This window comes from Apium graveolens, chromosome 6 (assembly GCF_009905375.1).
Source record: "Apium graveolens cultivar Ventura chromosome 6, ASM990537v1, whole genome shotgun sequence".
NCBI classification, from domain to species: domain Eukaryota; kingdom Viridiplantae; phylum Streptophyta; class Magnoliopsida; order Apiales; family Apiaceae; genus Apium; species Apium graveolens.
Window position 1 is genome coordinate 289,374,728 of NC_133652.1, and position 9,348 is coordinate 289,384,075.

Below are 9,348 nucleotides of genomic sequence, written 5' to 3' on the forward strand. Positions count from 1 at the left end.
AACGCTGTAAAAGCTCCTGTCACTAATCTTTCTTGTAATCTTTCTTCTCATTCCAGGAAGAAAGGCATGAAAGGCTGCATATGTTAATTTTGGAGCATTTTCTTCATTGTTTACTGCAAAATCATAAGAAAATATAAGAAATATGATGAGTATTTCGAAAAATTATTTACAAAAAAATTGAAGATAAGTTTGTATAACAAAACTAGATGCCTACACATAAAGTTGTTTTCAACAAAGTAACAGAACTGAATTCTTACACTATTGGAGTGGATCCGAGTTAACAAGACTTCACACATAAAATTACCCACTCAACATTTACAAATCAGGGGATTGTAAAAATTGAAATTAGAGTAATGAATATCAAAAATGGTTAAGAAGACTTTTCTAATAAACATATATGAGAAGATATATGCTTAATCGCATAAAAAAAGAAGAAGGGGCATTGAATTTGATATGAATTTGTGGTTAGGATTTCAGAAAGAGGGGAAGAGAGGCAGATGCATAATGCAGAGAGGAGGCGGAAGGTTTTTGTGATGCAAAGATGAGGCTCAATGTTAGTCTTATATAGAGTCCTAACAAATAATTGGACGGTCAAGATAAAACCCTAATACAAATCAACGATTGTGATGAAGTATGATATGTATTCTATTGTAATGTCAATGAATTGGATGGTTAAAATCAAACTGCTCATATAAATTAACAACTTTAATTCTTTCATGTACCATTTTTCCCTATAGCTAGGGAAAAATAAGCGCCCATGAATTAAAAATAATCTTGCTATTACATTAATAACATTGGGATACTTTCAATTTAAAAATGTAAAAATTTGATAAAAAAATATAGCATTTTTTATAAGATTAATTTCATATCTAAATGGCGGAATATGTGCTTGTTATTTTTTATTTTGATCAAATAATAAACACAATTGATTTTCTAGGCAATAAAAATAATATTTTACACCTTACTTAAAATAATACTTGAGTGCACAACTTAAAAATAAACAAAATATTATAATTTTTGAAGTAAAAATTATTTTTTAACTTAATGCATATACATTTAAAAGTCTCTTACTTTTTGATTAGATAATAATTTTTTTGTTTACTTTTGTAAGGAGTACATATTGACTATGATATCAATTTTTAATGTGATGCTAAAACATAAAATTTTATGTTTTTACTTGTTCTATATATATGTTAAGAAAAATAAAAAAATTTAAAATGGGAGATACCCAATATTTTAATTATTTATTTCATGTAAAGATGTAAATTTTTTAACACAATAAAAAACAAATCTAAAATAATACAAAAAAAATTTGGAAACATTTTACAATTTAGCATATTACTAGAACATATCCTAGACACTAAAATTTACATAAATATTTGCTTATGTAATTCTTGTTGTACTGTATGGTACAATTCTTTATTATTAAATAAAAATTTCAAATACACTACAATAGTTATAAAGTCTTTTTAACATATTAAAAAATATAGTGCTCATATATTCAAGTGGATATGAGATAACAAGATTTTAAATCACCTATTCGTGTAAAAATGCAAGTAATCAATTAAAAGGGGTTATCAAAAATTTTGTAATTAACCTACATAAGAGAATCTTGGAGGCTATTATGTAAACTTGTTAGATAAAACAACATTATCTATAATTTTATTGAATGGGCAAAGAAATTCTTTTAGTGATGTTAGCTATATTCATTAGTAATATTCAAAATATTATTTTATTATTAATTTCAAATATACAATTAAAATAAATTTAAGTTAGTTTTATTTAACACAATTAAAAATAAACATGTATTTTATTAAAAATATATTTTCATGATAAAGATTTTATATTTTTATATTTACGTATATATTTAAAGTAAATAGTATAAAATTAAGGAAAAATTATTACGATTATAGATATAATAACATTTTTAAAAAATGAAAAAAATAAAATTAACAAACATTACCCTCATGTATTATAAATATAAAAATAAATAACTCACACATATATTATTTTATTAGAATATTAAATTTTTAATTTATGACGACCCAAAATCCTCCACCTTGAGAATGTGTGTCATGAGAGTACCATATGGTCAAACCTACATTATTGCAATATATAATGAGATAAAATATCTCAGTAGGGGAACACCACTCCATTGTCTCGAGATGGAGTCTAATTATCACTTGTTACATATCCATAAATGTCTTAATACAAACTCAGAAGTGTGCATATTTGAAATTATTAAAATACTAGATAAGCCCGAAACTGCATCTTCTATGTCGAACCGTTCAACTAAGGATAATTTTGTCTGACTTTTCCCTGTCCTCTACCTCTGTTACTTGTCATAATCTTTCATTTCATATTCTAGTGTATATGATTTTAAGAAATAACAAGAATGACAATCTACATGCTCAGCAAGATATCCAATAATAATAGAATAATAAATAGTGAAAGTTGTACATCACAAAATAAGGATAAAAGTGCAAAAATATGATAATGAATATTATGAAATATAATATTTCCATGAAAAAATTTCAAATTCGAGTTGCTTTTCGAGTAAAGGAAGCAAACTCATCAAGGGCACATGATCAAAATAATCACAAGATGTGAATCTGTTCGTTTCCATCCTAGGTACCTTTGTGATGCGATCAATTAACACGGAAGAGTACCATTCTCCGCGTGAATACTGCGCTCGTCTGTTCATGGCTCATCGTAGATTCATCAAACATTTCGATGCTAGCATATATAATGGGTCCCACCCGAACCCATGGCTTCACTTGAGCCAAACAATAAAATTTATAATATGCGCACTTGGGATAAACAATTTCAAACCATGGGCACCTCCCATGTTGACTATTCTCTGAGTAAGATATTCACCGTTGAATGAACATTTTCAAAATTTGAATAATAAAATTCAAGCATCAAAATCAATAAAATAATGAAATATAGTACTGGCTAGAACGATAAACCAATTGTACTTTTAAGAATACAGTTCGTTACGAATAAGATAATGAACTACGATTTAAAATATTGATCTTCTCAAAATATTGAGAATAATCGATATTAAATAAGGTTTGGGTTACTTGAATGATAAACAACCTTTGCTTGCTAAATTATAATAAAATAAAATATTTAAAGATGGCTCCAACGTTAAATAATACTAAGATTTTGGAAATTTCATATGCGCAATTAGGTCAATGGTATCAAATGATTCATGAGGTTAATCAGAAACACGGATCCAACTAATGACAATAAAATTTGGTGGTTCAAAAAAAAATAAACACGCCTAGATTTAAAGTCATCATTATTCAAAGAGATAAATTACCCAAATGAATATTCTATGTACAAAGGGGATATCACGTCCATATTTTTCAGGATTTAGAAGGAAAATATATTCTCAAGATAAATAAACATAAAATGAAATGATTTTTAAAATTTAATAAGCATGAATAAGGGGATAGAGTAAACTTGTCTTTGTCTAGAAGCACGTGCCATTCACAATCTACTTTCATTAGCCGGTTAATCTCTATTTCTGACTTAAATTTGTAATCAATAAATCAATAATAAATATTCAGTATAATTGAACATAAAATAATTTTAATATTCAGTAAAATGACTTATTCATATCTCAAATTCTCTACACAGCTGTAAGGATGAAAATAGGCGCTAATATTCACGCAAGTATACGCGATCGCAAGTAATATTGAATTAATTCTAGTTCGTTCCCATAGAGACTAGTTTAGGTTAATTTCAATTAATGTACTTATGCAACGATGGCATGGTTATTATTCAATACTAAGATGATAACAAGTTGAGATTGTTTATAACTAAGATTATTAACTAACATGCAATTAACTAAGAGATTAAAAGGGTGATTTACTTATATAACATAAATATGGGATTCTAACTTCATTACTACTTCATTCAGTAGCCTTTTTGTTCCTATCCTTAGCATGCAATGGTGATGATTCTAATCAGAAAACACAAAACTAGTAAGCGCCAACTTTCCTTGTACAAATACCCTACTACCAGACATTCATAAAAGAGATAGAAGCTGAATAGACACCAATTATATTGAGACCCTATATGTCTATAGAATTTGAAAACATAATGGTTTAATGAACAAGTTATCTATCGTGATTACATAGGCAAGTAAGATTGTTAAAATTACCTATGAATCATGCTTATCAAATATATGAACCTATGCTAGCATGGTATATTCTAAACCTCTATATTCACTTTCACTTAAATAGAGATTAACACGCTATCTATCATGACGCTCATAAGACGAATAAGCACAACCAATACTAGGATATCATACATTTTTCGTACACTAAGGTATCAAAATATATTAACTATTGAAATCTATAGTAAATCCGCTAGAACCCCATAATAACGATTAGCCCATAACCGAACTCATCATCACCGTGGGTTCCAATAAAAGAATGGTATAATAAACTAAGTCTTTAATAAACTGAATAATAATCAAGTACATTAAACAAGAGTATAGGTTCAACAAAATAAGAAAACTAGCATCCAAGATTAGAACTTAAAACAAAAAATCACAAGAATAAACTAGATCCTCTTCGCCTTGGTGGTGTTTATGCTCCGAGGTCTTCTAGTTGTCTTCTCCTTAAGCTCTGTTATGAAAAACGTCTTTAAGTTGTCTATATATAGCAGCCCAATCAGAAGAGAAGTTCAGAAAATCACTCTTGTACTTAAACAGGATTCTGAGCTTTCGACTCGGCGCGGGCGCGCGCTTCATCAGCGCGGGCGCGCTGTCCTTCTGCTTCTCTGGCACGGTCGTATGCTAGCACAGCGAGAGCACGTTAGCATTCTGGAAAAACTAATTTGCTTTCTTTTATTTACTGATCCTTGATGACATTATAGGAGCAACCTCCCAGGACACCTTCCTAACACCAATTTAGCACCAAAGAAATGTTAAATCTCTTTGATCCCTTATTTATGCCTTAAATGCAAAACACTACAAAAAGGCATCAAAAACACAAACAACTTGAGTACAAAACACCAATTCAAGCCTTTATAGAGCATTCTAAGTGGACATAAATGCCACTTAACACACCCCCAAACTTGAACCGATGCTTGTCCTCAAGCATAAACAGACTCAAATAACAAGAAATAAAAATGCATGAATGCAACTACATGAATGCAATGATCCCCTCAGATTAACTAAACCAACCAATGAGCAGTTATTCACACAAAGATCAATTCAAATCCCACAAATCAACTTACAAGCCAGAAACGAGCGTGTTTGCAGATGCTTAAAAGATATACTATCGCAACTAGATCAATAATCATGACTCACTACTCATCAAGGCAATCACATGGTTATAAATAGAATATACGCTAAACTCAAAATGACTCACAATACTTCAATTCTTATATCAGAGTTATTACATGGATTCATGCTTTTATTCACAACACCTAAACAATCACAAATATGCTTATTTGATTGTACAATGAATGAGGTCCACAAAAGACTTATACAATAATACCCATGTAGCGAGCGTTAGGTTAGTGGATCCAAGACTATAAAAGCCTTAGGTCACTAGGCACAAAGTCCCTTATGAACTTAATAACTCGAGTATTAAAGAGCACGTTCGTGATCAATTATGCATCAACACAAATCTTGTTTTAGAGGTCCAATGACAAGTGCCGTGATCAAACTTTTTTTAAGCTCTCAAAAGCAGCTAGGCACTCGTCATCAAACTTAAAAGGGACATCTTTCTCTAAAAGATTGTACAAGGGTTTAGAGATTTTAGAGAAGTCCTTGATGAAACGCCGATAGAAATTCGCACGGCCAAGAAAGTTGTGGACTCCCTTAACTGAAATTGGTAGAGGAAGGTTTTCAATGACCCTCACCTTGACTTTATCCACCTCAAGACCTATACTAGAGACCTTGTGCCTAAGAATGATGCCCTGTTACACCATAAAGTGACATTTCTCCCGGTTGAGAACCAGATTGGTCTCAACACACCTTTTAAGAATGGTGCCAAGATTTTGCAAGCACTCGTCAAAAGAATCACAGAACCCAGAGGAATCATCCTTAAATACCTCCACATTCTCACCAATCATGTCATAGAAGATAGCCATTATGCATCTCTGAAATGTGGCAGGTGCACCACAAAACCCAAAGAAACTCTTCTTAAAGCAAAAGTACCACATGGACAAGTAAAGGTAGTCTTTTCTTGATCCTCTTGAGCGATACAAATTTGATTATAACCCGAATAGCCATCCAGAAGACAATAGTACTCATGCCTAGCCAACTTGTCAAACATCTGATGAATAAACGAAACAGGGAAGTGATCCTTCCTCGTAGCTTTATTCAGCTTCTTGTAATCCATGTAAACTCTCCACCCTATGACTGTTCGAGTAGGAATGAGCTCATTCTTCTCATTAGCAACAACTTTGACACCTCCTTTCTTCGACACACATTTAACTGGACTCAACCAAGAATTGTCAGAAATATGATAGATGATCCCTACATCTAGCCACTTGAGAATTTCCTTCTTCATAACTTCTTTCATGATCGGATTAAGCTTTCTTTGTTGCTCAATAGTTTGCTTGCTACCTTCCTCTAACAGAACTTTATGCATGCAATAAGAAGGGATGATTCCCTTGATATCTGATATAGTCCATCAAATTACCGATTTGAACACTCTGAGAATCCTCAAGAACTTATCCTCATCACTACCTGAAAGGTCAGATGCAATAATAACATGCAAAGTAGATGCATCACCTAAAAATGCATACCTCAAGTGTTCAGGCAATGGTTTAAACCCGAGTGTAGGAGATTAATCAATAGATGACTTGAGGCACTTTGGAGAATTTTTCAACTCTTCCAATCTAAGAGATTCAAATGGCATATCCATCATTCGCTTCCAATGAGAAGCATTCAAATATTGCAACTGCTCATCACCTTTGTCATCTTCACTATCTGAATTTCCCAACAAGGCTTTCTCTAAGGCATTAGACCTTAACATTTGATCAAGTTCTGAAGTAACCACATAATCGACCAACTCCACTTTTATGCACTCCTTATTATCAGTGGGGAATTTCATGACATTAAACACATTAAAAGTCACATCATGATCCAGTACTCACATAGTGAGCTCGCCCTTCTGCACATCAATCAAGGTTCGGCCCGTAGCCAAGAATGGTCTTCCCAAGATTATGGGAATCTTCTTATCCTCCTCGAAATCAAGAATTACAAAATATACAGGAAAGATGAGTTCGTCCATCTTGACCAAGACATCCTCCACAATGCCTCATAGAACGTTCGGCCAACTGTAAGGTCATATACGTAGGCTTTGGATCAGGTAAGTCCAACTTCTTGAAGATAGACAAAGGCATCAAATTGATGCTAGCTCCCAAGTCACATAAGCAGTTGTCGAATGACACTTTTCCAATGGTGCAAGAAATAGTGAGGCTTCTAGGATCTTTAAGCTTCGGAGGCAACTTTTGTTCCATCACAACAATGCATTCCTCCGTGAGAGCAACGGTCTCTATTTCATTGAGCTTCACTTTTTGAAAGAGAATATCTTTCATAAACTTGACATAGCTAGGAATCTATTCAAGAGCTTCAGGGAAAGGTATGTTGATATGAAGTTTCTTGAACACCTCAAGAAACTTCGTAAACTGCTTATCCAACTTTTGCTTCTACAGATTCTTAGGAAAAGGTGGTGGATGATAGATCTGTTTCTCCCATGTATTACCCTCGGGAGGAGTGTGTTCCACATTTTACTTCCTTGGTTCCACTTCTGCTTCCTACTGCACTTCTTCTTCAGCCACATCTTCAGATTCTTGAACTTGAGCTTTTTCTTGGCTTACAACCTTCCCAGACTTCAATATAATTGCCTTAACCTGCTCTTTTGCTTCTTTCTTTCCTATCACTTTAGTGTCACTGGGGAGTGTACCAGGTTGTCGATTCAGCAAGGCATTGATAATCTGCCCAATTTGATTTTCAAAGGTCTTGATAGAAACCGCTTGGCTCTTGCACATGAGCCTAAACTCCTCTAATTCAGATTTTTCATTAGATTGTTGCAGTTGGAGTTGTTGTCTTGGTGCGTATTGCGGTTGATGATAACCAAGAGGGTAGTATTGATTTGCGGCATACAGCTGATAAGGATGCTGCACCGCATTCTTAGTGTTGTTCCAGCTGAAGTTATGATGATTGCAGTTGTTGGGATGATAGGTGGCTAGGACTGGTTGCTGTGACCTCTAAAAGTTGCTCGCGAAGTGAGCTGATTCGCTAGAAATAGCACACTGTACTGTCTCATGCGCACCAGTATAAAGCTCAAAGACACTAGTGATCTGATTAACTTCATAATTAGCCAAAGAATCCACCTTCATCGTCAAAGCTATAAGCTGAGCAGCTATAGAAGTAGCAGCATCTACCTCGAGAATTCCCGCTACTTTGCCTTGAGTTAGTCTCTGAGAAGGATTCTGATATTCATTAGTAGCCATCAGTTTAATCAAATCATAATCTTCATCGTAGCTCTTAGCGCACAAGGCTCTACCTGATGCTACATCAAGCATGGGTCCATAAGTTGCACCCAATCCATTATAAAAGCAGTGAATAATTATCCAGTCAGGCATCCCATGATGAGGACACTTCCTAAGGATCTCCTTATGATGATCCCAAGCTTCACACAAAGATTCTCCCGATTGCTGCGCAAATTGAGTAAAAGCATTCCTGATTGTAGCTGTCTTCGCCATAGGGAAGAATTTAGTGAGAAACTTCTGAGCAAGATCTTCCCACTTGGTGATTGAGCCTGGTGGTAGAGAATATATCCAACACTTAGCTTTATCCCTCATAGAGAATGGGAATAGCCTCAACTTAATAGTATCTTCAGTGACATTGATTTTGAAAGTATCGTAGATCTCGATGAAATCTCTGATATGCATGTTGGGATCTTCCGTTGGAGAACCCCCAAACTGAACCGAGTTCTGCACCATCCGAATCATGCTAGCCTTGATTTCAAAAGTGTTAGCCATGATGGATGGTCTAACAATGCTAAACTGAATATCAATGATTTTCGGCTGAGAGTAGTCCATCAAAGCCTTTGTATTTGCTACTGGTTCACCCATTGCAACAAGAGCTTCTTCTTCAAATTTCTCCTCCTTAGCAAGAACTTCTTCCTCTACTAAAACTTCTTCCTCCTCCTTATCCAGCGTTCTCTTTCGAGATCGAGAATGTGTTAGCATAAACGTTCTCTAAAGTACCTGAAAAGCAACAAGTAAACAAGTAAGTAAAATATCCGAGTCAGTGAACTTTAACGATCGCTAATGTCAAGCACATAAACTAAAAATTAACACCGAGTCCCC

The 9,348-nt window shown here is 33.8% G+C and overlaps 1 non-coding gene across 1 annotated transcript; it reads left to right on the forward strand.

Annotated features, from left to right (window-relative positions):
• The first annotated feature begins 8,617 nt into the window (after positions 1–8,617).
• Positions 8,618–8,724, forward strand: LOC141670083 (small nucleolar RNA R71). The gene has a single exon (XR_012554331.1). It is a non-coding gene; the product is annotated as a small nucleolar RNA R71 (small nucleolar RNA).
• Positions 8,725–9,348: the final 624 nt, after the last annotated feature.